Source organism: Poecile atricapillus, chromosome 19, assembly GCF_030490865.1.
Source record: "Poecile atricapillus isolate bPoeAtr1 chromosome 19, bPoeAtr1.hap1, whole genome shotgun sequence".
Taxonomy (NCBI): Eukaryota; Metazoa; Chordata; class Aves; order Passeriformes; family Paridae; genus Poecile; species Poecile atricapillus.
In genome coordinates this window covers 5,585,791-5,610,597 of record NC_081267.1, presented here as the reverse complement: position 1 = coordinate 5,610,597, position 24,807 = coordinate 5,585,791, and the positions used below count along the sequence as shown (strand labels likewise).

At 52.3% G+C, this 24,807-nt stretch overlaps 2 pseudogenes; one reads left to right on the top strand and one right to left on the bottom strand.

Moving 5' to 3' along the window:
- Nucleotides 1–24,807, top strand: part of LOC131586379 (uncharacterized) — a 712,054-nt pseudogene that overhangs the window by 75,207 nt on the left and 612,040 nt on the right.
- On the bottom strand, nucleotides 561–20,690 carry LOC131586227 (zinc finger protein 271-like; annotated as a pseudogene).

The following is a 24,807-nucleotide window of genomic DNA, read 5'->3' as shown; positions in this document are numbered from 1 at the left end:
AGCGTTCCCCTGGCAGTGACACCACAGCCGGGGCAGCCCCAGCGTTCCCCTGGCAGTGACACCACAGCCGGGGCAGCCCCAGCGTTCCCCTGGCAGTGACACCACAGCCGGGGCAGCCCCAGCGTTCCCCTGGCAGTGACACCACAGCCGGGGCAGCCCCAGCGTTCCCCTGGCAGTGACACCACAGCCGGGGCAGCCCCAGCGTTCCCCTGGCAGTGACACCACAGCCGGGGCAGCCCCAGCGTTCCCCTGGCAGTGACACCACAGCCGGGGCAGCCCCAGCGTTCCCTCCCTGGAGATGCTCCAAGGGAAGCGTCCAGAGCCGCGTCCAGTCAGCGGAACTGAGCGGCCACTGAGCACCCCCGGCCTGGGCTGCTGTGGATTCCTCTGCAGACAGCTCGGGGAAGGTCCCCTTGGCCACCCCCACAGTGCCACAGACAAGTGTCACACACAGTTACAGAGCTCTGCCCAGAGCTGACAGGGGGAGTTAATTTAAAAAAAAAACAACAAAAAATCACCACGAAAAAGAGAACTCCTACCTGGCAGAGCTGTTCTACCCTTCAGTTGAGACACCTGCATGCACACAAGACCTGGGGCTGTAAAAAACGAGGTTTCATAGGCACATTTGCAGGAAAAAATGAGTTTAGGACAGGCTATCAGCAGAACTGTTTTCAGCTGGGTGAAAAAGGCCCCTTTGGCAGTTGCAGGGCCATTGAAAATGCAGACCCTCAGGCCATGGGGGAGAAAAGGGCTCTGAATTCCCCTCCCCTGACACACAAACCCTGCTCCCAGGCTGCTCCCCACACAGGATTCTACTGGAGGACTGTGGAAAGCTGAGAGTTGGCTCTGGCTTCTCCATGTTCCGTGTCCTAAAGCTGCCTGGGAGAAGAAATTTAGGGTCAACTCCACTGGCACAATCCCTCCTGGCGCAGGGCACAGCCCCAGGAAGGTCTTTGCTCCTCCCTCGGCCCTCCCTGAGGAGGCTGGCAGGGCTTGCAGGTTTCTGGCATTTGTCCTTGCTGCCCCTCACATCCCACTGCCCCACAAAGAGCCCCGAGCCACCCGTGAGGGACAGGCCCTGCTGTGCCAGGCCTGGGCTCAGGGCTTGGCCTTTCTGCTTCCTCCAACCCAGCCAGGGCTGGCTCAGCATTGCAGTTCCCTGTGCTGTGCCCCAAGCTCGCTCGGGCCCTGCTGGAAAGGGACCTGAGGTACCTCAATCCCCTCGGGCAGTGCATGGGAGAAAACAACAAACTTCTCAGGAGGATGGGAAACAAACTTTTACTTGAAAACTTTAGAGAATGAGGCACTTAGGAAATCTTAAAGAAAGATGGAATTACAGTGAATCACTTCACAAAACACTGACTGAACAAACACTAACCCATCAAAATTGTCCAGATTTGGAGAAGAGGAAGTCAGAAGAAGAGAGAGAGGGACAGAGATCCACAGTCAGCCTTGGATCCAGCGCCATCTCAGCTGCTGTGAGCTCCAGGGCCGTGGCACATGTCAGTGTCACACCCGTGTCACAGCCTCACCTGCTCTGCTCCCTCTCCCAGCTGGGGTTTTTGGGGTGCCAGGGGCTTGGCAGCCACTTTGGGGCTGGAGCAGAGGCTGCAGTGGCTGGGCTGGGGCAGTGACTGCCCCACCTAGGCAGAACTTGCTCTGCCCCCAAACACACCCTGGAGATGTCTGGGGCCATTCATGATTTCTCTGCTCTCCAGCATTGAGGCAACGCACTCTGGCTACAGCTCTGAGCTCGTGCCCACGGCAACCAGCCCTGGCAATGGGGCTCCATGGAGCTGCTCTCAGGAACACCCCAAAGGGTGGGGAGTGCCCCAAAACCACCTCAGAAATGTGAGATACCCAAAATCTCTTCAGGAATGTGGAATATCCAAAACCTCACTCAGTAATGGACACACCCTCCCTTCATCATCCCCAAAATTTGGCTGTCTCATTGCAGACCCTACTACATATCCCCAGTCCCAGTCCCAACCCATCCCATCACTTCTGGACATCAAGACCCCCTTCCCAAGCCCGATTTCCCCCATTTCACACCTCCCAAACTCCATCACACCCATCCTGCCCCACCCAATGCCCATCTCACCCCTCCTGATTTGCATCCCACTTCACCCAATCCCCTTCCAACCCCATTCCACCTGATGCCTTCAGAAGGCTGATCTAAAACAGAGGCTGGACAGAGTTAAGAATAAAGTTTATTAAAAGGCCTTAAAGGATACGCCTTGGGCAGTACAAGAGCCTGGCCAGGGCTACACCCAAGATGGACCAGAAATGGTCACAAAAATGGACAACTCATCACGAGGTCTCACATTTTTAGAAGTTTAGGTCCATCTGCATATTGAGGTTCATTGTTCAATTACAGCTTCAGATGATGAAGTCCCGTCCTTCTTGTTTTCTCTCTTCAGTCCACCCTTGTTTATGCTTTTGGGCCTGAAACTTGTAACAGCTGCCCTTAGTATCAAGGTAGAAATTGTCTACCTACTCTGTGAAGAGAGCTCACTAACACTTAACAGGAAGTTCAAAAATACAAACCTAGACAGTGTAAAATATGAAAGATATGAAAGCTAAAACTTGAGGCATCACACCCTGAGGGACTGTGGAATCCAATAGTTTTGAGTGGGACTGTGCAGTTTTCAGTGGCATTGAGTGGTTTTGAGGTGACAGATAAAACTCTCATTGCTTTGAGTGACAAAAAATGGAGAAAACTCCACCAAATAGCTCCACAACCCCTAAGTATTTCTCTGAATACCAGATTACCTTGAAGCACTAGTAAAATGTGAGGTTTTAGATGCCTTTGATGGATTTGTAGACTTTTACCCCAATTTTGTCTGTTTTAAAGGGATGAAGATGAATCAAAAGATAATCGGAACAAAAGAAAATGACAACCAACCCAGTGTCTTCAAAACACAGATCACTGGGAACGTGGGTCATCAGGGCTCTGCCCAACGTGGGTCCTCTGATGGGGGATGGAGCTGGAGCAGTGCACAAAGCTCTTCCTGCACTTGGGGCACTCGCAGGGCTTCCCTTACTGGTGCCTCCGTTGGTGTTGGGTCAAGTTAGAGCTCCCGGAGAAGCTCTTCCCACACTGGGGACACTCGTAGGGCCTCTCCCCAGTGTGGATGCGCCGGTGGGTGATGAGGTTGGAGTTGTGCTTGAAGCCCTTCCTGCAGTCAGGGCAGCGGAAGGGCCTCTCATCCGTGTGAATCCGCTGGTGCCTGAGGAGATCTGAGCTGGTCTGAAACCTCTTCCCACACTCGGGGCACTCATAGGGCCTCTCCCCAGTGTGGATCATCTGGTGGATGATCAGTTTGGACCTCTGGCTGAAGCTCTTCCCACATTCCCCACACTCATAGGGCCTCTCCCCAGTGTGGATGCGCCGGTGGGTGATGAGGTTGCAGTTGTGCTTGAAGCCCTCCCCACAGTCGGGGCAGCGGAAGGGCCTCTCATCCGTGTGAATCCGCTGGTGCAGGAGGAGATTGGAGCTGCTGTGAAACCTCTTCCCACACTCAGGACACTCGTAGGGCCTCTCCCCAGTGTGGATGCGCTGGTGGATGATGAGGTGGGAGCTGCAGCTGAAGCCCTTCCCACATTGCCCACACTCGTAGGGCCATTCCCCAGTGTGGATCATCTGGTGGCAGATCAGGCGGTTGCTCTGGCTGAAGCTCTTCCCACACTCCAAGCACTTGTAGGGCTTCTCCCCATCCTGAAGCTGCTCATGGACCACCAGCTCAGAGCCCCGGCTGGATCTCCGGCCGCCTTCCCGGCACAGGGTGGGTCTTTCCTCCTCAGAGCACCCTGGGATGGGTTTGGAGCCCCTCCTCCTGCGGGATCTCTGGGGATTTTCCTCCCTGTTGGATTCCTGCACTGTGGAGCTGCTCAAAATGGCCTCTTCCACGAGGTTCTGCTGTGGGGATTTGTCCTCCCTGGTCTCCATCCTCAGCTCCTTGTCTGGGGGAGGAAGGACAAGGAGAGGATGGGATTTGCCTCCGTGCCAGAGGGAAGGGGAAGGAGATCCCCCCAGTGCGTCCCCGGCAGGACGGCGTCGGCAGCGGGGTTGTCCTGCAGCCGGGGGCCAGGCTGGGCTGGGAGATGGAGCAGGAGAGAGGGGGAAAGGGGCACTGACTTCCTCCTCACCTGCCTGGGTGTCCTGGGGCATCTTCCTCTTCCTCACAGCCTGCTCCTCCATCCGGCCAAGGTTTGGGAATGGGAGATCCTGGTTTGGGGAAAAATACAATTCATGAGCACTTTGGATTAGGGGGCTCCTCCTGCCCAAGTTCATCTCTAGATATCACAAGCTATCCATAAAAACCTCCCAAACACCAAGATTCAGCCCTGAAAATGCCTCCCAGGAGTTCCTTGTCTCTGCTGTCTCCCTTTTGGTGTTCAGAGTTTCCCCCTGTCCCAGCTGCTGGGGGTCACACTTGTACTTTGGGTCCCCTGTCTGCTCGGTCCCTGCCCTCCTGAGGCTGCTGGGAGTGCAAGGAATCCAGGAAGTTCCTCCCGTTTCTATCTCCTCAATAAGGGATGCTGGGACTCTCCACCGTCTTCCCAAGGGGCATTTGCTGCTCAGGTTTGGAGTTCTTCATTCTCCAAACATCCCCCCAAAAAAATATAACCCAGGGATCCCCCAGGATATCTGGGCTGAGCTCCCCCTCCATGGTCACCTGTGGGATGGGGGATGATGATCCCACGGGTGTGGGCTGTGAATTCAGGGAGTGCTGGACCTTGTGGTTCCTTCTCCTTTCCCTTACCTTCCTTTGTCCCTCCTCTTCCTACTGCTCCTCCTCTTCCATCCCTCCTCCTCCTCCTCTCCCAGGAGCAGTGACACCCTCGGTGCCCCGTTCCCAAACCCCTCACAGCCCACGGCAGGAGCGGGGATGGAGCCGGGACAGGTCGGGATGGGCAGCGCGGGGCTCTCCGCTGCTCCCACCCACTGGGGACGGGGGGAACCCGGCCCGGGGAAAAGGAGAGGGAAACTGGGAAAATTGGGGGCTGCAGATCCAACCTGGGGCTGGCTGGGGACCCTGGCTGGGGACTGCCAGCCCTTGGGGCTCCTCTGGGGAGATGCGGGAGGGGGGAACACAGAGAGGGCTGGGGGATCCCAGGAGTGGCAGCACTGGCAGGGACTGGTTTGTACTGGGGTAACTGGAACCTTACTGGGGTAACTGGGAATGACTGGGAATGAGCACAAGCATGCTGAGGGCAGCTGGGATATACTGGGAGTGTCTGTGACTATACTGGGAACAGTTAGAACCACAGTGGGAGAAACTGGGAGTGAGTGGGATCATGCTGAGGTGGACTGGGACTATTCCAGGGACAACTGGGATCATACTGGTAGGAACTGGGAAGAATTGCAACTATTCTGGGATCATACTCAACTGGGACCATACTGGGATCACAGTGGGAGCAGCTGGGTCCATGCTGGCTGAGACTGGGATCCCACTGAGGGTGACTGGAATCATACTGGGATTGACTGGGAGTGGCTGGGAGCAACTGGGATCATGCTGAGAGCAACTGGGAGGAGCTGGAAATGACTGGGAGCGTGCTGGGGCTGACTGGGATATACTGGGAGAGACAGGGAGTCCCAGGGATCACACTGGAGGCTACTGGGGTCACACTGGAACTGACAGGGAGCAACTGGGGCCCACTGGCCTCATACTGGGAGTGACTGGGATCAGACTAGGAGTTACTGGGAGCATGCTGGGAGTGTGTAGAAAGCTGGAAAATTGGGAAAAAATGGGAAAAAAACCAGGATAAATTCAAGGAAAATGGAAGGGAAAATTCAGGGAAAAACAGAAAAATATCAGGGTGAAATTCAAAAACATCAGGGAAAAATCAGGAAAAAATTGTGAAAAACAGGGGAAAATTTGACAAAAAATTGGGGAAAACCAGGAAAAATTTTTGGGAAAAAAAGAGAAAACTCAAGGAAAAAATGTGAAAAAATTGGGGAAAAAAATCAGGAAAAGACAGCGGAAAAAATTTGGGAAAAATCAGGAAAAATCAGAAAAAATGGGGAAAAAGTCAGGAAAAAATAGGAAAAGAAGAAAAATCATGAAAAACCAGGGAAAATTGGAAAGAATATTGGGGAAATCAGGAAAAAACCCTGGGAAAATCAGGAAACAACTTGGAAAAATCAGGGAAAATCCAGAAAAGAAAGAGCAGTAAAATCTGGAAAGAAATAGGATAAAACCCAGGAAAAATCAGGGAAAAACTTGGGAAATTTGAGAAGAAATTGGGAAAAAGCTAGAAAAAATTTGGGAAAGTAAGAGAGAAGAATCAGGATAAAATGGGAATTACATGAAAAAAATTGTAAAAAATTGTGAGAAATGAGGGAAAATATCAGGAGAAGAAAGCCAAAAAGACCCTGGGAAAAATCAGGAAAAATCAGGAAAAAATTGGGAAAAATATTTGAAAAATGAAGGGAAAACCAGAAATATTTGAGAAAAAATTGCAAAAAAATCAGGAAAATAATTGGGAAAAAATCAGAAAAAAAATGTGGAAAAAAAGGAAAAATCAGGGGAAAACCAGGGAAAAAACAGGAAAAGGATAAAAAAATCTGGAAAAATCAGAAAAAAATAATAAAAAAAATCAGGAAAAATGGGGAAAACCAGAAAAATTAGGGAAAGGAAAAGGGAAAAAATCAGGGGAAAAAAATGGGATAAAAACAGGAAAAACCACAAAAATCAAGGAAAAGTTTGAGAAAAAAATGAAAAAAATTTGAAAAAAAACCCCACCAAAAAAAAAAAAATCATGAAAAAAAATCGGGAAAAATCAAGAAAAAATCGGGACTATCAGGAAAAAGATTGAGAAAAAATTGGATAAAATTGAGAAAAGAGAGGGAAGAAACCTGGAAAAAATCAGGAAAAATCAGTAAAAATTTAGGAAATACATGAAAAAATCAGGGACAAATTGTGAAAAAAAATGGGGAATAACCAGGAAGAAATGGTGAAAAGAAGAGGGAAAAATCCGGAAAAAGTGGGGGAAAATCAAGAAAAAAATTTAGGAAAAAAATTGGGAAAAAACAGGGAAAAATCAGGAAAAGAAAGAGGATGAAGACTGGGAAAAAATTGGAAAAAATGAAGGAAAAAAGTCAAGGAAAAAATGAGTAAAAAAAAGTGGGGAAAAACATTTTGAAAAAATGGGGAAAAAAATGGGAAAATGCCAGGAACTATCAAGGAAACAAACAGGAAAAAATCAGGAAAAATTAGGAAAAAAAGGGGAAATATTGGGACAAATCAGAGAGAAAAATCAGGAAAAAAATTTGAAAAATATGTGAAAAAAATTGTGAAAAATGAGGAAAAATAATCAGGAAAAGAAAAATGGAATAAAACCTGGAAGAAATCAGGGAAAAAAATCAGCAAAAAAAAAAAAAAAGAAAAAAATTGGGGAAAAATCAGGAAAAAAATGGGAAAAACAGGGAAAAAAATCGGGAAAAAAAGGGGGAAAACCAGGAAAATTACGGAAACATTTGAGAAAAAGTTGAGAAAAAGACAGAAAATTTTGGGAAAAGAAGAGGAAAAAACCAGGAAAAACAAAAACATCAGGAAAAAAATGGGAAAAAACTGGGAAAAATTCAGGGAAAAATGAGGAAAAAATCAGGAAAAAATAAGAAAAAAAAAATAGAGACAAAAATTGGGGAAAATAATGCAAAATATCAGGAAAATAACAGGATGAAATCCCCCTATCTCATTTTTAAATGGAATTTTAGGAATTGCCTACCTGGGAGGTCGTAGAAGAATTTCCAGACCTGGTAATCCGGGGAGTGGGGAAAGGTGGAATTGCAGATGAGCTGCTCCAGATTTTTGGGAAGGTTGATGGCCTGGTCCTCTTCCAGCTTCCAGAATGTTTGGAGGAATCCCACGCCTCCTTCTGGCTGGAAATCATGGAAAAATCATGGAAAAATCATGGGAAAGCTGTGATTCAAATTCATGGAGTTTTTCCCCCAAAGCACCCTTTTTTCCCGCCAATATTTCTATTTTTCCCCCCCAAAATATTAATTTTTGGGATAATTAAATGGGGAAGATTAGGGGGAAATAGGGAAAAGTAGGATGGAAATAAAGGAAAAATGGCAAAAAGTTGGGGAAAACTAGAAAAAAATGCAGGAAAAGAGAGAAAAATAGGAGGAAAAATGGGAGAAAAATGGGGGAATATGCAGTGAAAATGGTAAAAAAATAGGGAAAAAGTGGGATAAAAATAGGGAAAAATGGGATAGAAATGGAGGAAAAATGGGAGAGAAAAAATGGACGAAAATTAAGATAAAAAGATGGAAAAATGAGATAAAACCAGGATAAAAATGGACGAAAAAATGGGGGAAACTGAAAGAAAAATGGGGGGAAAATGGGAATAAAAATGGTAAAAATGAAGAGAAAGTGGGAGAAAAATGGAAGAAAATGTGGAAAATAGGGGAGAACATGGGGAAAAAAATGAGGAAAAATTGAGCAAAAAGAGGGTAGAATGGGGAAATGCATAAAAATAGATTAATAATGGGAAAGAAATTGGGAAAATACAGCAAAACGGGGGAAATTTGAGTAAAAATGGAAGAAAAATAAGAAAAAATTCAGAAAAATGGGGAAAAATGGAGGAAAAATGAGATAAGAAAGGGGAAAATGCAGGAAAAAAATAAGAAAAATGGGGAAAAATGGGGAAAAATGATATGAAAATAAAATAAAAATAAGGAAAATAGAGCAAAAATAAGGAATAAATTGGGATAAAAATAAGGAAAATTTGGGATAAACTGGATAAAAATGAGGGAAAATGGGATAAAACTGGGGGAAAATAGAGTAAAAATGAGGGAAAAAATTGAGATAACATTTGGGGAAAATGGAGACAAATTGTACTGGAAGTGATTTGGCTCATCCTGCTGCCGAGGAAACTGAAACCACACGGGGGGAGCAACTGGACTCATGCTGGGAGCAGCCACTGCCGGCACCGGGAGCCCCGAACCCCTTTCCCGGCCGTGCCGCCCCTCCAGCCCCAGCACCCCCCGCCGGGGTCCCGGCAATCCCAGGGGTCCCCCCCTCTCGGGGTCCCCGCTTTGCGGCTCTGGGGCTCTCCTCTTTCTGGGGTCCCGCTCAGGGAAGCCGCGGCTCTCCCGGGGCTCCCCAAAACCGGGGTCCCCCCGCCCCCGCGGCCCCGGCAGAGCTCGGGGGGCCCGGCCCGGGAAGCCCAACCCCCACCACGGGGGGACCCGCATCCCCCCGACCCCTTTACCGGGGCTCTGCCGCCACCGGGACCCCCCAAAAACACCTCCCGGGGACCCCCGGGGTCCCCCCGAGGGGCATCTGCAGCTCGGCTCTGGAGCCCTGCCATCCCCAAACATCCCCCCCAAAAACCCCAAACCCAGGGACCCCCGGGGTATTTGGGGCGAGCTCCCCCTCCCCGGGCACCTGCGGGATGGGGGGCGATGGTCCCGAAGGAGCTGCAGATCCAGAGAGCGGGGAGCGCACGTGGAGCCTCCTCTGCCTGCTCCAGCTCTTCCTCCTCCTGCTCCTCCTCTTCCTCCTCCTCTGTCCCTCCTCTTCCTCCTCCTCTGTCCCTCCTCTGTCCCTGGGCGTGGTTCGGAGCCCTCGGGTGAGCGGGGCCGGGCCGGGACACGATGGGAAAGGGCTGGGTCCCCCCCAAACCGAGCTGGGGGCAGCGGAGGTTTGGGGGAACAATGGGAACGGGGCGGGACAGGGGAACAGGGGGAGGTGGGAGCACTGAGGGTCCCCCAGTTCACCCCAGGACCCCCAAGCCCCGTCCCAGCCCCCCCAGTTGCCCCCGCAGCCCCGGCTGAGGGGGGCTCAGCCCAGGAGCCGCCGTCGTTCGGGGCTCCCCCGAGTGCAGGAACGGGAGAGTTCCCGGCTCGGGGAGGCCCCAGCAGAGGAGGGGATCTTGTCCCTCTTCCAGGGCCTTTCAGGGTCTTCAGGCCCCTCTCAAGAGGAGTTTTTTAAATTTTTCAGGTTTTTTGGGGGGGATCCCATCACTACAGGGGTGCTTTTTCCTCCCCATTTTAAGGTGTTGGTGCGGCCGCAGCCCCACAAGCCCCTTTTTGAGGGGGGATCATGACGGCTTTAAGTGACATTTTTAGGGGTGTCCCCACCCCAAGCCCCTGTAGGAGATGTTTTGTCCCCCAGGGTGGATTTTGGGAGTTCTCTCAACCATGGCCACTTTAAGGGCCCCCGGTATTGTCGGGTCCCACTGTAACTCCTCTTAAAAGGGCAACACCACTCCCGTTGGTTCCGGCAGTGGAGCCCCGGGAGGGGTTGGGGGGTACCTGGGAGATGCCGATGAAGGTGATGGGGTCCCCATGCTGGGTATAAACCTTTGTGAGGGGTTCCTGGGGTTTTTCGGAAGTTCTGGGTGTTTTTGTGGCCATGGTGGTTTTTTTGGAGTTCCCAAGGGGGTTTACAGGAATCCTGATGGGGGAATTTGGGTGATCCTGGGGGTGGAATTGGGGGTCCCAAGGCTATTTTGGGGAACCTGCTGGTGATGGAGATGGGGACCCCATGCCAGGTATGAACCTTCTCAGTGTCTGTATGGGGTTTTGCGGTTTTGGGGAGTTTTGGGAGCATCCAGGGATGTGTTTGGGATCCTGGGGAGGTTGGGGTGTCCCGGGGGGTTTGGGGGTTCTCGGCAGGTTTGGGGGTACCTGGGCGATGCGGGTGGCAGTGCTGGGGACCTCGTGCCGGGTTTGAACCTTCTCACTGTGCACGGGCAGCGTCAGCGTGTTCAGGGAGATCCTGGGGGGCCCGGGGGGTCACCCCAAATCCCAGGGACCCCAAATGCTGAGGGACCCCCCGAACTGCCCTCACCGCTGGATCTGCTGCAGGCAGGGGGGCACCAGCACTCGGCCCCCACCCTCCACCATCACAGGGGGGCTGTGGAAGAAATCTGGGGGTGCACGGACAGGTCGGGTGGGACCCCCAAAGTCCTGGGGGAGGGGACACAGGAGGATTCCCAGGAATTCCCGTTGTGGGGGGAAGAGGGGGGAACCCAGGAAGAGCTTGGGGGGGCTGGGTGGGTCATGGGGGGACCCCCAGGAGTCTTGGGGCAGGTGGGGAGGTCAAAGAACAGGGCGACCCCCAGGATGGGTTTGGGGGGGAACCGGATTGGAGCTCCCATGGCTGCGGGATGGGAAGATCTGCCCATGGCATTCCGTGGGAATGGCATGGCAGTGAGATCCATCTACAGAATTCCCATGGGAATGGGACAGCAGCAGGATCCATCCGTGGAGGTCTTACTGGAATGGGATGTCTGAGATCCATCCATGGAATTTCCATGGGAATTCCCACGTTCCCAAATTTTGCCCTCCCCGATCCCACATTCCCATTCCCATATTCCCATGGGAATTCTGCCTTCCCCACCTTTACACTCCAGCGCCTCCACCCATATCTGACATATTTCCGGAGACATTCCCTGCAGCTGTGAGCCAGGGAATTTGTTAATCCCTCAGCCTGGATCTCAGGGATCCCCATGGCGGTGCCACAGTTGCCATCGCAGCCCCACAGATCCCCCAGCCCCGGCTCCCCCCGCTCAGCCCCGCTCTGGCTGTGCCGCTGCTGCAGCATCTGCAGCTCCCCGCTGGCCCCGTGCCAGTGCCGCTCCTTGTGCCAGCCCTGGCTATCCCAATATTCCAGCCCTGGCTATCCCAATATCCCAGCCCTGGCTATCCCAATATCCCAGCCCTGGCTATCCCAATATCCCAGCCCTGGCTATCCCAATATCCCAGCCCTGGCTATCCCAATATCCCAGCCCTGGCTATCCCAATATCCCAGCTCTGGCTATCCCAATATCCCAGCCCTGGCTATCCCAAGATCCCAGCCCTGGCTATCCCAATATCCCGGCTCTGCTCCGGCCGCCATCCCCGGGGCTGCGGCTCCGCCCGGCCCCGCTCGCTGCGGCGGCGCTGGAAGGGGATCCCAGGCAGGGACCCCATGGACATGGACTGCGGGAAGCCCGGGCCGGGCTCCGACAGCGCCGCGTGCAGGGAACGCAGGGAGAGGAGAACTGGGGGGACATTTGGAGATTTGGGATCGGGGGGGTCATGGCTGAAGGAAAGGGGGAACGGGGAGAGCTGGGAAGGGCATTTGGGGATGCCAGGACTGACAAGAGGGGAGGCTAGGGCTGGCTAGATGTGGCATGGCTGGAGTTCAGGGCGTTCCTGTACCCAGGAAAGGGAGCTCCAAGGGTCCCCGGTGTCCCCATTGCCCGGACAGGGCAGGGAAAGCCGGGATGGCTGGGAATAGGGGTCCCGGGTGTCCTCAGTGCTGAGGAAAGGAGGGGCTGGGTGCTGGGAGAGGCAGGAATAGAGGTCCAGGGAGTAAATGGGTCAAGGAGAAGGGGGCTCTGGGGGCTGCGAGAGGCGGGATGGCCGGGAAAGGGGTGCAGGCGTTCCTGGTGCCGGATAAGGGGGTGCAGGGTGGGACCCACGGCCGGGAATGGGGGTTCGGTGGGATGGCGGTGCCCAGGAATGGGGGTTTAGGGGCCCCTCGGCGCTCCGGAATGGGCAATCAAAGAGTCCCGGTGCCGGGGGTCCCCCTCACCTCTCGCCGCCCCCCGGGAGCGCCCCCGGCCCCAGCGCTGGAGCCATCGCGCTGCTCCGCTGCGGCCCCGCCCACAGCCCCGGCCCCGCCCCCAGAGCCGCCTCTGGCCCCGCCATTGGCGCCGCTCTTTGCTGCCCGCCAATGTCATCCATGGCTCTATGATGTCATACAGCCATGTCATGATGTCACAGCCTTCTCTGTGATGTCACACAGTCCCCTCTATGATGCCATAGCTGCACAGTGACGTCACACAACAAACTCTGTGATGTCACAGCCCCATCTGTGACCTCACACAACCCACTCGGAGCTGTCACACAGCCCCTTTCTGACATCACAGCTGCTCTGGGGCTCCAGGACACAGCCACAGAGGTGCTGCTGTGACACAGCCCCCTCTGGGACATCCCACAGCCCCTGCCAGTGCTGAGCCCCTGGGAGCTCTGTCTGGGCCTGCTCGTGTCCCTGAGCTGCCCTGGCAGGGCCCCAGCCCTGCTGGGCTGTGCTCAGGAGCTGCTCCTGGCCAGAGCTGTCTCCCTGCTGTGGTCTGTTTCCATGACAACCATCACAGCCCCTGTTGCTATGGCCCCATGCCAGGGCTGGTTGCCATGGACACCAACTCAGGCCTGGAGCCAGAGCCCGTTGCCACGGCAACCATTTGCAGTCCCATCCCCAGGCTCCTGGGATCACAGAGCCACAGAATTGGCTGAGTTGGGAGGGACCCATGGGGATCCTCCAGTCCAACTGCTGGCCCTGCACAGGACACCCCAACAATCCCAGCCTGGGCCTGGCAGCGCTGGCCAAACGCTGCTGGAGCTCAGCCAGCCCTGGAGCTGGGAGCCTTCCCTGGGGAGCCTGTTCAGTGCCCCAGCAGCCTCGCGGGAAAAACCTTTTCCTCACATCCAGCCTAAACCTGCCCGCCTCAGCTCCAGCCGCTCCCTCCACTCCTGTCCCTGGGCACCAGAGGGAAGAGGTTCCCACAGCCCCCAGCCAGGGACCCGCTCCCAAGGCTGCTGCCCATGGCAACCAGGCCTGGCACCAGCTGGGATGCTCGGTTTCCGCAGGCTGGGCTTCAGGAATGGCATTCCCCAATTTCCTGCTCCTGCTAATACGGCTCTGCCGCTCGCTTCTCTCCCACCTCCCATGGAAAGCAGAAAAGGCAAAGATCCCAGGCTGGGATAAGAACAATTTATTGAGAACAGCAATGGGATAAGGAACAAATAGGTACAGAAACAATTTGGATAACAGAAAAGATAAGACAATCTATTTACAGGGAAAACTAAAATGTCGTCGACCGGCTCTTCCTGGCCACGTATTTCCTCCTGCCAGGAAAGGACATTCTTATCCTCTGGTGAGAGACAGGGAGTCCTTTTCCTGCCCCTGGCAGTGACCTGAGGTGGGACTGAATATAATGGGCCATGATCACACTCTCACATTCTTTGATCCCAAATCATGTCATTGCCACGGGCAAGAAAAGGGACAGGTGTCTTCCCATCATGGATCACAGGGAACATGGATCACCAGGTCTCTGCCCTATGTTGGTCCTCCAAGGGGGGATGAGGCTGGAGCTGTGGAGAAAGCTCATCCTGCACTTTGGGGCATTTGCAGAGCTTCCCTTACCGGTGCCTCCGTTGGTGTTTGCTCAAGTGACAGCTCTCACTGAAGCTCTTCCCACATTGGGGACACTTGTAGGGCCTCTCCCCAGTGTGGATGCGCCGGTGCCTGATGAGGTGGGGGTCTTTCTTGAAGCCCCTCCTGCATTCGGGGTAGTGGAAGGGCCTCTCATCCATGTGAATCGGCTGATGCTGTAGGAGAGTGGAGCTGGTCTGAAACCTTTTCCCACACTGGGGACACTCGTAGGGCCTCTCCCCAGTGTGGATCATCTGGTGGATGGTCAGCTGGGACCTCCGGCTGAAGGTCATCCCACATTCCCCACACTCATAGGGCCGTTCCCTGGTGTGGATCCTCTGATGGATGGTGAGGTGGGACCTCTCTGGCTGAAGCTCTTCCCACATTCCCCACACTCATAGGGCCTCTCCCCAGTGTGGATGCGCCGGTGCCTGATGAGGTTGGAGTTTCGCTTGAAGCCCTCCCCACAGTCGGGGCAGTGGAAGGGCCTCTCATCTGTGTGAATCCGCTGGTGCCTGAGGAGACTGGAGCTGCTGTGAAACCTCTTCCCACACTCACCACACTCGTAGGGCCTCTCCCCAGTGTGGATGCGCTGGTGGATGATGAGCTGGGAATTGAAGCTGAAGCCCTTCCCGCATTCCCCACACTCGTAGGCCCATTCCCCAGTGTGGATCATCTGGTGGCGGATCAGGCTGTTGCTCCGGCTGAAGCTCTTCCCACACTCCAAGCACTTGTAGGGCTTCTCCCCATCCTGAAGCTGCTCATGGACCACCAGCTCAGAGCCCCGGCTGGATCTCCGGCCGCCTTCCCAGCACAGGGTGGGTCTTTCCTCCTCAGAGCACCCTGGGATGGGTTTGGAGCCCCTCCTCCTGCGGGATCTTTGCAGATTTTCCTCCCCATTACATTCCTCAGCCATGGAGCGGCTCACAATGGCCTCTTCCACGAGGTTCTGCTCTGGGGATCTTTCCTCCCTGGTCTCCATCCTCAGCTCCTTGTCTGGGGGAGGAAGGACAAGGAGAGGATGGGATTTGCCTCCGTGCCAGAGGGAAGGGGAAGGAGATCCCCCCAGTGCATCCCCGGCAGGACGGCGTCGGCAGCGGGGTTGTCCTGCAGCCGGGGGCCAGGCTGGGCTGGGAGATGGAGCAGGAGAGAGGGGGAAAGGGGCACTGACTTCCTCCTCACCTGCCTGGGTGTCCTGGGGCATCTTCCTCTTCCTCGCAGACTCCTTCTCCATCCAGACAAGATTTGGGAATGGGAAATCCTGGTTTGGGGCGAACAGGGGATGAGCACATTGAGTTTGAAGGTCCCTCTACCCAAGTCCATCTCCAGAAGTCACCGGGCATCTGGAGTCCATAAAAACCTCCCAAACACCAAGATTCAGCCCTGAAAATGTCTCCCAGGAGTTCCCCGTCTCTGGTCTCTCCACTTTGGTGTTCAGGGGTTCCTCTCTGTCCCAGCTGCTGGGGGTCACTCTTGCACTGGGGGTCCTCTGTCTACTCAGTCCCTGCCCTCCCCAGGCTGCTGGGAGTGCCAAGAATCCAAAAAGTTCCCTTGGTTACCAGCTCCCCACTTAGGGATGCCAGGACCCCCCATTTACCCCCAAGGGGCATTTTCTGCTCAGGTTTGGATTTCTTCATTCTCCAAACATCCCCTCAAGCAGCCCAAAATAGGGAGCACCTAAAATATCTTGGCTGAGGTCCCCCTCCCCGGTCACCTGTGGGATGGGGTGTGATGATCCCATAGGTAGGCGGCTGTGAATTGAGGGAGTGCTGGACCTCGTGGTTCCTTCTCCTTTCCCTGATCCTCCTTTGTCCCTCCTCTTCCTCTTGCTCCCCCTCTTCCTCCCTCCTCCACTTCTTCCCTAACCCCATCTCCCGCTCAATCCCTCGTGCTATTTGAGCCATTCGGAACACAGTTCCACGCCCAAACCTCCTGCCGTTCCCCGCGCCTTAAATGTGATAAACAGAGACCCTTTTGTTCGACTAAACATGCAGATATGATACCCTGTAATGTTATGTTCTGTAAAATCAAGATTGTTATTTACCCCTTACTTACTTACGATAGTTACTTACGTATGCATAGTAACTGATGCTTGTGTAGCTACTGACGTTTATCATGTCCTTGCTAAGATTCCTTGCATTCCAAAAAATTACTGAGCTAAGCCTTTACAGAGAACAGTGAAGAAAGGTTAAAGGAAGATAAGGTAAAGACCGAACGATCGGACCCCTAGACCGATGAAGGCGCATGCGCAGAAAGACCCGAGGAAGGACACGTCACAGGAGAGCCCGGAGAGCCGGACTGATTAAAAGGAGACACACGAAAAACGGAAGCACGGCCGCGGCAAAGCGGGATCGCTTCCCGGCTGTCCAGCGCTGTCTTTTGCTTATTGCTTGCTTGCTATAATTAATAAAACTTCCCTTTATTAAACTTTAACACTCTCTCGAGTGTATTTATAACAATATTCACTAAATTGTACTATTTTATTAAATTGTATTCCTTCTATATCAAATTGCTATTCAATCCACTAAATTGTATTCTTTTATTAAATTGGATTCTTGTATTCAATTCACTAAATTGTATCATTTTTTTTCTTGTTATTAAACTGCTGTAAACTCAATAGACCTAGTTGTCCAAATTTAATTTATGACACTGCCCTTGGGTGAGTTACAGCCACAGCGAGAGGGAGGAGATGATCCCACCCATGGCTGCTGCTGGGTACAGACATTTGCTGAGATAAAGCTGAGCCAGAGCTTCAGCATCTCTCCCAAAATCACAGAATCACAGAATGCCTTGGGGTGGAAGACACCTTAAATCTTAAGTGAACCTTATCATTCCATCAACTGCCATGGCAGGGACACCTTCCACTATCCCAGGCTGTTCCAAGCCCTTTCCAACCTGGCCTTGGACACTTCCAGGGATCCAGGGGCAGCCACAGCTTCTCTGGGCAAGCTCTGATCTCTGCCCAGGTGAGCAGGGACAGGAGCCGAGGGAACGGCTGGAGCTGGGCCAGGGCAGGGCTGGGCTGGAGATCAGCAAAAGCTTCTTCCCCCACAGGGGGCTGGGGCACTGCCCAGGCTCCTCAGGGAATGGGCACGGCCCCGAGGCTGCCGCAGCTCCAGGAGCCTTTGGCCAGCGCTGCCAGGGATGCACAGGCTGCGATTGTTGGGGTGTCTGTGCAGGGCCGGGGGCTGGACTCCATGATCCCAATGGGTCCCAGATCCCAGCTCAGCCCCTTGTGCAACTCTCACCCTTTGGCTCAGCCTTTGTGTCCCCTGGAGGCGCTGGCAGAGCTGATGGGGTGGGGCAGGAGCGGGGCAGCCCCAGCGTTCCCCTGGCAGTGACACCACAGCCGGGGCAGCCCCAGCGTTCCCCTGGCAGTGACACCACAGCCGGGGCAGCCCCAGCGTTCCCCTGGCAGTGACACCACAGCCGGGGCAGCCCCAGCGTTCCCTCCCTGGAGATGCTCCAAGGGAAGCGTCCAGAGCCGCGTCCAGTCAGCGGAACTGAGCGGCCACTGAGCACCCCCGGCCTGGGCTGCTGTGGATTCCTCTGCAGACAGCTCGGGGAAGGTCCCCTTGGCCACCCCCACAGTGCCACAGACAAGTGTCACACACAGTTACAGAGCTCTGCCCAGAGCTGACAGGGGGTGATAATTTAAAAATAAAACAACAAAAAAATCACCACGAAAAAGAGAGCTCCTACCTGGCAGAGCTGTTCCACCATTCAGTTGAGACAACTGCATGCACACAAGACCCGGAGCTGCAAAAAACGAGGTTTCATCAGCACCTTTGCAGTAAAAACGGGTTTAGGACAGGCTATCAGCAGAACTCTTCTCAGCTGGGTGAAAAAGGCCCCTTTGGCAGCTGCAGGGCCATTGAAAATGCAGACCCTCAGGCCATGGGGGAGAAAAGGGCTCTGAATTCCCCTCCCCTGACACACAAACCCTGCTCCCAGGCTGCTCCCCACACAGGATTCTACTGGAGGACTGTGCAAAGCTGAGAGTTGGCTCTGGCTTCTCTATGTTCCATGTCCTAAAGCTGCCTGGGAGAAGAAATTTAGGGTCAACTCCACTGGCACAATCCCTCCTGGCGCAGGGCACAGCCCCAGGAAGGTCTTTGCTCCTCCCTCAGCCCTCCCTGAGGAGGCTGGCAGGGCTTGCAGGTTTATGGCATTTGTCCTTGCTGCCCCTCACATCCCACTGCCCCACAAAGAGCCCCGAGCCACCCGTGAGGGACAGGCCCTGCTGTGCCAGGCCTGGGCTCAGGGATTGGCCTTTCTGCTTCCTCCAACCCAGCCAGGGCTGGCTCAGCATTGCAGTTCCCTGTGCTGTGCCCCAAGCTCGCTCGGGCCCTGCTGGAAAGGGACCTGAGGTACCTCGATCCCCTCGGGCAGTGCATGGGAGAAAACAACAAACTTCTCAGGAGGGGGGAACAAACCTTCAGCTGCAAACTTTAGAGAATGAGGTACTCGGGAAATCATAAATCTGCATGCAATTAGAGGAAATCACTTCACTAAGCACTGACTGAGCCAACTCGTCCAACCCATCCAACTTCAAGCTATCCAGATTTTGAAAACTGGAAGTAAGGGAAGGAGAGAGAGGGACAGAGATCCACAGTCAGCCTTGGATTCAGCACCATCTCATCTGCTGTGAGCTCCAGGGCCGTGGCACATGTCAGTGTCACACCCGTGTCACAGCCTCACCTGCTCTGCTCCCTCTCCCAGCTGGGGTTTTCGGGGTGCCAGGGGCTTGGCAGCCACTTTGGGGCTGGAGCAGAGGCTGCAGTGTCTGGGATGGGGCAGTGACTGCCCCACCTAGGCAGAACTTGCTCTGCCCCCCAAACACACCCTGGAGATGTCTGGGGCTGTTCATCATTTCTCTGCTCTCCAGCACCGAGGCAACGCACTCTGGCTACAGCTCTGAGATTGTGCCCATGGCAACCACCCCTGGCAATGGAGCTCCATGGAGCTGCTCTCAGGAACACCCCAAGAGCTGGGGAGTGCCCCAAAACCTCCTGAGAAATGTGAGATACCTTAAAATCTCGTTGGGAACATGGAATATCCAAAACTCACTAACGGGTTTCCCCTCCCTTCACCATCCCCAAACTTTGTCTGTCTCATTCCAGACCCCACCCCACCTCCCCAATCCAAACCTCAACCCATCCCATTCCTGCTGGACATCAAGACCCCATTCTCAAGCCCTATTTCCCCCATTTCACACCTCCCAAACTCCATCACACCCATCCTGCCCCACCCAATGCCCATCTCACCCCTCCTGATTTGCGTCCCACTTCACCCAATCCCCTTCCAACCCCATTCCACCTGATGCCTTCAGAAGGCTGATCTAAAACAGAGGCTGGACAGTTAAGAATAAAGTTTATTAAAAGGCCTTAAAGGATACACCTTGGGCAGTACAAGAGCCTGGCCAGGGCTACACCCAAGATGGACCAGAAATGGTCACAAAAATAGACAACTCATCATGAGGTCTCACATTTTTAGAAGTTTAGGTCCATCTGCATATTGAGGTTCATTGTTCAATTACAGCTTCAGATGATGAAGTCCTGTCCTTCTTGTTTTTTCTCTTCAGTCCACCCTTGTTTATGCTTTTGGGCCTGAAACTTGTAACAGCTGCCCTTAGTATCAAGGTAGAAATTGTCTACCTACTCTGTGAAGAGAGCTCACTAACACTTATCAGGAAGTTCAAAAATACAAACCTAGACAGTGTAAAATATGAAAGATATGAAAGCTAAAACTTGAGGCATCACACCCTGAGGGGCTGTGGAATCCAATAGTTTTGAGTGGGACTGTGCAGTTTTCAGTGGCATTGAGTGGTTTTGAGATCACAGTTCAAACTCTCATTGCTTTGAGTGCCAAGAAATGGAGAAAACTACACCAAATACACCCACAACCCCTAAGTATTTCCCTGAATACCAGATTACCTTGAAGCACTAGTAAAATGTGAGGCTCTAGATGCCTTTGATGAATTTGTAGACTTTTACCCCAATTGTGTCTGTTTTAAAGGGATGAAGATGAATCAAAAGATAATCGGAACAAAAGAAAATTACAACCAACCCAGTGTCCTCAAAACGCAGATCACAGGGAACGTGGGTCATCAGGGCTCTGCCCAACGTGGGTCCTCTGATGGGGGATGGAGCTGGAGCAGTGCACAAAGCTCTTCCTGCACTTGGGGCACTCGCAGGGCTTCCCTTACCGGTGCCTCCGCTGGTGTTGGGTCAAGTTAGAGCTCCTGGAGAAGCTCTTCCCACACTGGGGACACTCGTAGGGCCTCTCCCCAGTGTGGATGCGCCGGTGGGTGATGAGGTGAGAGTTGTGCTTGAAGCCCTTCCTGCAGTCAGGGCAGCGGAAGGGCCTCTCATCCGTGTGAATCTGCTGGTGCTGGACGAGATTGGAGCTGCTGTGAAACCTCTTCCCACACTCGGGACACTCGTAGGGCCTCTCCCCAGTGTGGATGCGCTGGTGGGTGATGAGCTGGGAGTTGAAGCTGAAGCCCTTCCCACATTTCCCACACTGATAGGGCCATTCCCCAGTGTGGATCATCTGGTGGCAGATCAGGGTATTCCTCTGGCTGAAGCTCTTCCCACACTCCAAGCACTTGTAGGGCTTCTCCCCATCCTGAAGCTGCTCATGGACTACCAGCTCAGAGCCCTGGCTGGATCTCCGGCCGCCTTCCTGGCACAGGGTGGGTCTTTCCTCCTCAGAGCACCCTGGGATGGGTTTGAAGCCCCTCCTCCTGTGGGATCTCTGGGGATTTTCCTCCCCATTGGATTCCTCCTCTGTGGAGCTGCTCAAAACGGCCTCTTCCACGAGGTTCTGCTGCGGGGATTTGTCCTCCCTGGTCTCCATCCTCAGCTCCTTGTCTGGGGGAGGAAGGACAAGGAGAGGATGGGATTTGCCTCCGTGCCAGAGGGAAGGGGAAGGAGATCCCCCCAGTGTGTCCCCGGCAGGACGGCGTCGGCAGCGGGGTTGTCCTGCAGCCGGGGGCCAGGCTGGGCTGGGAGATGGAGCAGGAGGGAAGGGGAAAGGGGCACTGACTTCCTCCTCACCTGCCTGGGTGTCCTGGGGCATCTTCCTCTTCCTCGCAGCCTCCTTCTCCATCCAGTCAAGGTTTGGGAATGAGAAATCCTGGTTTGGGGAAAAATACAGTTCATAGCATATTGGCTTAAGGGGTTCCTCCTGTCCAAGTCCATCTCTAGAAGTCACTGGACATCTGGAGTCCATAAAAACCTCCCAAACACCAAGATTCAGCCCTGAAAATGCCTCCCAGGAGTTCCCCATCTATGGTCTCTCCCCTTTGGTGTTCAGGGGTTCCCCCCTGTCCCAGCTGCTGGGGGTCATGCTTGCACTGAGGGTTCCCCACCTACTCAATCCCTGCCCTCCCCAGGCTGCTGGGATTCCCAGGAATCTGAAAAGTTCCCCGTTTCCATCTCCCCACTTAGGGATGCTGAGACCCCCCAATGTCCTCCCAAGTAGGATTTTCCGCTCAGCTTTGCAGTCCTTAATTCTTAAATATTCCCCCTGAAAAAATCCAACCCAGGGACCCCCCAGGATATCTGGGCTGAGCTCCCCCTCCCCAGTCACCTGTGGAATATGGGGGTGATGATCTCACACTGGTGAGGGGCTGTGAATTTAGGAAGTGCTTGACCTCGTGGTTCCTTCTCCTTTCCCTGATCCTCATTTGTCCCTCCTCTTCCTCCCTCTCCTCCCCTTCCATCCTTCCTCCTCCTCTTCCTCCCTAACCCCACCTCCTTCTCCTACTTCCATCCCTTCTCTCTCTCCTTCTTCATCCCTCCTCTGCCATCCCTCCTCCTCCTCCCCCAGGAGCAGTGACACCCTCGGTGCCCCGTTCCCAAACCCCTCACAGCCCACGGCAGGAGCGGGGATGGAGCCGGGACAGGTCGGGATGGGCAGCGCGGGGCTCTCCGCTGCTCCCACCCGCTGGGGACGGGGGGAACCCGGCCCGGGGAAAAGGAGAGGGAAACTGGGAAAATTGGGGGCTGCAGATCCAACCTGGGGCTGGCTGGGGACCCTGGCTGGGGACTGCCAGCCCTTGGGGCTGCTCTGGGGAGATGCGGGAGGGAGGAACACAGAGAGGGCTGGGGGATCCCAGGAGTGGCAGCACTGGCAGGGACTGGTTTGTACTGAGGTAACTGGAACCTTACTGGGGTTACTGGGAATGATTGGGAATGAGCACAAGCATGCTGAGGGCAGCTGGAATATACTGGGAGTGCCTGTGACCATACTGGGAACAGCTGGAACCACAGTGGGAGAAACTGGGAGTGATTTGGACCATGCTGAGATGGACTGGGACTATTCCAGGGACAACTGGGATCATACTGGTAGGAACTGGGAAGAATTGCAACTATTCTGGGATCATACTCAACTGGGATCATACTGGGATCACCTTGGGAGCAGCTGGGTCCCTGCTGGCTGAGACTGGGATCCCACTGAGGGTGACTGGAATCATACTGGGATTGACTGGGAGTGGCTGTGAGCAACTGGGATCATGCTGAAAGTGACTGGGAAAAAGTGGGAATGACTGGGAGCGTGCTGGGGCTGACTGGGATATACTGGGAGAGACAGGGAGTCCCAGGGATCACACTGGAGGCTACTGGGGTCATACTGGAACTGACAGGGGGCAACTGGGGGCCACTGGCCTCATACTGGGAGTGACTGGGATTAGACTGGGAGTGTGAAGGAAACTTGAAAATTGGGGAAAAAATGGAAAAAAAGCCCAGGATAAATTCAAGGAAAATGGAAGGGAAAATTCAGGGGAAAACCAGAAAAATATCAGGGTGAAATCAAAAAAAATCAGGGAAAAATCAGGAAAAAATTGGGAAAAATTTGGGGAAAACCACAAAAAATTTTGGGGAAAAAAAGAGAAAACTCAAGGAAAAAAATGTGAAAAAATTGGGGAAAAATCAGGAAAAGACAGAAAAAATGGGGAGAAAATCAGGAAAAAATAGGAAAAGAAGGAAAAGTCATTTAAAAACTAGGGAAATTTGGAAAGAATATTTGCGAAATCAGGAAAAAAACTGGGAAAGAACTTGGAAAAATTGGGGAAAATCCAGTTTAGGAAAAAAAATGGGAAAAAAACCAGGGAAAAATCAGGAAAAGAAAGAGGAAGAAGACTGGGAAAAAATTGGGAAAAATCAAGGAAAAAAAAAGAGTACAAGAAAGTGGGGAAAAACTTTGTAAAATTGGGAAAAAAATTGGGAAAAAAATAGGAAATACCAAGGAAACAAAGAGGAAAAAATCAGGAAAAAATAGGAAAAAAAGGGAAGTATTTGGACAAATCAGAGGGAAAAATCAGGAAAAAAAAATTGAAAAATATGTGAAAAAAATTCTGAAAAAATTTGTGAAAAATCAGGAAAAAAATAAGAAAAAGGGAATAAACCTGGAAAAAAACAGGGAAAAAATCAGAAAAAAAAAAAGAAAAAAATTGGGGGAAATCAGGAAAAAAAATGGGAAAAACAAGGAAAAAATTGGGAAAAAATGGGAAAAACCAGAAAAATTATGGAAAAATTTGAGAAAAAGTTGGGGAAAAGACAAAAAAATTTTGGGAAGAGGGAAAAATCAGGAAAAACAAAAAAATCGGGAAAAAACTGGGAAAAATTCAGGAAAAATCAGGAAAATTAATTAAAAAAAAAGAAAGAAAAGAATTGGGGAAAATAATGGAGAAAATCAGGAAAAAAATAGGATGAAATCCCCCTATCTCATTTTTCCATGGAATTTTGGGAATTGCCTACCTGGGAGGTCGTAAAAGAATTTCCAGACCTGGGAATCCAGGGAATGGGGAAAGGTGGAATTGCAGATGAGCTGCTCCAGATTTTTGGGAAGGTAGATGGCCTGGTCCTATTCCAGCTTCCAGAATGTTCAGATGAATCCCACTCCTCCTTCTGGCTAGAAATCATGGAAAAATCATGGAAAAATCATGGGAAAGCTGTGACTCAAATTCATGGAGTTTTGCCCCCAAAACACCTTCTTTTCCCACCAAAATTTCTATTTTTCCCTGCCAAAATATTAATTTTTTGGAATAATTAAATGGGGAAGATTAGGGGGAAATAGGGAAAAATAGGATGGAAATGGAGGAAAAATGGGGGAAATTGGAGCCAAAATGGGACAATAATAGGGAAAAAATGGGATAAAAATAGGGAAAAATGAGATGGAAATGGGTGAAAAATTGGGAAAAATGGGAGAAAGGAATGGAAGAAGATGGGGATAAAATGATGGGAAAACGAGATAAAACCAGGATAAAAATGGGGAAAAAAATGAGGGAGACTGGGAGAAAAATGAAGGGAAAATGGGAATAAAAATGGTAAAAATGAAGAGAAAGTGGGTGAAAAATTGAAGAAAATGGGGAAAACAGGAGAGAACATGGGGAAAAAAATGGGGGAAAATGGAGCAAAAAGAGGGTAGAATGAGGAAATGCATAAAAATAGATTAATAATGGGGAAAAAATTGGAAAAATATAGGAAAACACGGGGGAAATTTGAGTAAAAATGGAGGAAAAATAAGAAAAAAATTCAGAAAAATTGGGAAAAATTGAGGAAAAATGAGATAAGAAAGGGGAAAATGCAGGAAAAAATGAGGAAAATGGGAAAAAATTATATGAAAATAAGATAAAGGA